Here is a 4,228-nt window from a genome sequence, read left to right as displayed (position 1 = left end):
ATACATGTTAATTTTGTGGATTGTTGGTACAATACATGTTAATTTGTAATTTTAGTCTAAACCGAACCCGAATTCGAGCCCAGATTTTGTGTTTGTGTGTATATGATGTATGTTGTATTGTTTAATAAACGAGCCTATGTACAGTTTGTGTATATATAATAATAATAGTCTAAGTGAGCCGAACCTGAGCAACGGTTGGTTCTGCTCGAGGCCCACTCGTTTAGCTAATATCTGAATCCGAACTGGAATTCTGTTGTCATTTTAGTCCCTACATATTGCATTTTGAACGGGAAATCAGTGATGAGGTAATGAATCTAGGTGTTTTGTTGTCATAATTTACTCGAACTTACAATTATATTAATTAGATATGGGAAGTAAAAAAAGGCAGTAAGCATTCCTTAGCTGTTGCAAGATAGAAGTGGGAGATGTAGAAGTTGCAGCAGCAGGTTGTGGTTAAACGAGCCGAGCTCGAGCCTGCTCGAGCTCGGTCTCGGCTTATTCCTCTTGTTCAAAAAGGCTTATCACTGTAAGTTCTTTTATATAGTTTTTAACATTTACTTGATGATGTAAGTAATATGAAAATTTTATATTGTTTAATGTGATTCAATTACAGATACAAACAACGGTTTATTGCATAATTACCTCCTTCCCGTCGTGCTTCTGCTGACTTCACAAGACCTGTGTTTACAGCCACAGGGTTTTACTTATGTGCAAAAAAGCATAAGGTATGACAACTTTGTAATTAGAAATATAAATGACTTCTATCTTGTGAGATAAGTTTGACAGTTATGCAGACAGTATCAGCTTATAAAAACAAACAGTCTTATATTTTCAGCTTGCAGATCTTCAGACCACATCTTCAGTTGCAGACATGAAAACAGATGAAATCAGCTTGCAGACAGTTTATGTCTGCAAAAACAAACAGCACCTTAATAAATAAAGTTAAAACATGAATCTGATTCTGAAGCATGGGTCATTAATATCTACAAATTTTCTACAGTTATAATGCAACTATTTATTCACCTATGACAATTAGGCTTATTTATTACTAGGTTAGGTACTAGTGTGAAATACGGGCTAAAATAAATAATTTTTTTAAATAATAACACAATATGAAATATAAAAAAATATGTTGAACAAATATAAAGATGTAATATACGATAGACAATATTACAATTACACAATATGAAAATAAAAAGTTGTTGAAAATTCATAAATTTCTAAATATTTCTTTGTATAAAATATTTATAATTTTTATTATATCTTTATCTTCTATATCAAAAACTAGTAGTTTCACTTTCTTTCTGATTTTAACTCTAGATAACAAAGCACATAACTGACCTTTAGTTAAAACAATTTGTCTAAACAATAAGCCAACCATATATAGTGATTGACTTTTGGCTTTTGTGTATTTTTATTGCAAAACAAACCTAAAGTGAAAATTTCGTTCTTTGAAATTTGAAATTAATTATTTTATTTAAAGGTATAAGATTTTTTAAGAATAAAAGTGTGAATTCCAGTATTACTTCTAGATATGATTTCAGTTTCTATAACATGATTACCAAAGTCTATTTTCATATGTAGTTTAGTTTCATTGCATAAACCACTTTTCAATTTAATATTTTAAGCAGTATCACTTCATCGGTTTTGGGACTAACTATGACTTGACAACCTTAGAATTTGAGGCCATTTAAAACATTAGGAAAGCAATACTTTCTTGTAACATATAATTTTATTTCTGACATATACCATTTGAACAATGGTAATATTTTTCATCTCTTGGAAACATTGATAACAAACGGTTGTTAGTTTCTTGAACAAACTCATTTTTTGGTGCAACTATTACTCGTTCACTAAATAAATCTATATTTTTGAGATCTTCAAAGAATAAAAGGATATACAAAGTCAATTTGTCATCTGGTTAAGAGTGTGTTTAAGTCTAACAATTGTATTCCTAAGGTAAGAATTTGAAATGTCGTCTAGTGTATATTTTTTTTTGTGGATTATTAAGATGGTGGACTTCACCTAAATGATGGGTTGATTAAATAGTTAAGTAACAAAAAGAAGTTGTAAATGGATAATCTTTTAACCAACATGTGGACCTAAAGTCATTTTTATCATAGACTATTTTGAACTGAACCATGTGTGATCCTTTATTTGGTTAAAAAAAAACCCGCTCATTTAAATTATCATAAACACTGAGAATACATATATGATGAATTGATTAAATGATAAATTTTACAAAAGTGATAGGTTGATCAAATAATTTAAATCTATCTAGTTTTACCTAGCATTCATGAGTACAAGTGACTACCTTCATGATCATCTAATACACGAAGAAGCTTTTAGTGTCGTCCCAAATGAGGATAGTCTCTCTCTTGAAGACTGTCTTTCAGCAGGTAATCTTGGATAAATAACAAACAAACATAATCTTGAATCAAAATCATGCTAAATTTAATAATATTAGACCTTGTATTATAACATTTGTAGTCCATGGTCATTTTGATAATATGACACAGCAAAGCCTATACCAATCGTTTCAAGATTGGCCCGGAAAGAACAATTTGGTTATCCATGATGATGGCGTTAATGATCTGAGTCATCATAATGGGGGTAAAGGTAAATGTTCAAGGAGTGATAACGTCTTGGCATAATAAATTATATATGTAAAATATTCATGAAAAGTAAAACTTATGTTACGATGATGAATACCCTAGTGAAAATCTTGGATTTTGCTACATATTATAACTATGGAATTTTGGAATTTGGAGACTTGGACAAGAAAATAAATAAAAAATATATTGTCTTAGATCGAGTAAGTGGTGTCATGTGGACATGGTCGGTTCAACGAATGTGGAGGCTTAAATCGAAATAAGATCTTGGGGCCTTTTTATAACAATTGTTAAGAAAAAAAATTGTTTAGTACAAGAAATTTGTTTAGTACAAGTTTGAACTCATGATCTACAATTGAGTAACAATCAAGCCTACCACTACACCATTATAATATATTTATATATAACGTTTTTTTTTTTGAACTTGAAGGCCTTATTTAAGTGTGGTTATAAAGCCCTAACTTGTTTTTGCTGACCCACGGGCTGGTCTTGCGTTAGGAGTTGACAAGTTGAATCGCTTAGCCTAAACACGACCCATATATTTTTCTATGTCAAAGACATCTACCTTAAACCAGACACTTAGATCGACAACCAGTATTAAGCTGTAAAAGTGTTAAAAATCAAACAACTTGGCGGATTGTAATCCATCTGTAAAAGTGTTAAAATGGTCAACTTGTTTACTTAAACTTGTGGGACAGTTCGATGTGTTTACTTAAACATATTAACACTACTTCATGTTGTGCATGTACGATAGGTAATGAAGGAAGTTTTGTTGCAACTCCTTCGTAGGTAATTCAATTTTTATTTCAGGATAATAAGTTAACTAATCCATTATGATATTTTTCATTATGCTTGATGCTTAATGACTGGGCATTGTAATCGTGAAAATAATGACATAAAAAGAAAAAAAGAAATAAATTAGAGAGAGAAAATTTTATAAACTCAAAATGAATATTAGAAAACAAAAACCTATATATATAAACAAAACATACACGGCGTATATGTATATACGGCGTGTACGTTACACATCGTATAACATATGCAGCGTATATGTTGTATCCCTAGCATATAAGTGTTATACGTTTATACCCCCCTCAGGTTGGAGGTTGAAAACCCCAACTTGCATAAAAGCGAGGGAAAAAACTACCTCTCAATTTAAGCAACTAACTATTTCCTATCGATTTACTCCTGGTGAAATTGGGGAGCGGTTACGTTATAGTCAGTGTGGACTAGCTATTTAAATTCAAAACGAAAGCCGTATGTAAGGACATAACTGTCATAATACCTCTTCCAGATAAAGAAGTGATCCAGTACGTGGAGTAAAACCTGGTACCATAATGCCTTTCATATCGCATATTAAAGTATTAAAATATTTACATCAAGGACGTGTAGTGTATTTGGCAAAAGTTACGAACCGAACCTGTAAGCCCTATCTTGATAAGTTTGTCGTAGTACTCATCGACGGTATCTTAATATATTCGAAGAACAAAAGAAATCATGGGTAACACTTATAGGTTATAAGAAATACAATTTGTTGGGCATCTTGCAAACTAACCAAGGAATTCATTTAGATCGCAGCAAGAAGAAAACTTTTCCCGTATTACCTAAATTTTTAT

This window comes from Bidens hawaiensis, unplaced genomic scaffold, assembly GCF_021521415.1.
Source record: "Bidens hawaiensis isolate Kalapana, Puna unplaced genomic scaffold, B.hawaiensis_p1.1 tig00006295_1, whole genome shotgun sequence".
Taxonomy (NCBI): Eukaryota; Viridiplantae; Streptophyta; class Magnoliopsida; order Asterales; family Asteraceae; genus Bidens; species Bidens hawaiensis.
The sequence above is the reverse complement of the archived record's forward strand: the minus strand, read 5'-3'. Positions refer to the sequence as shown.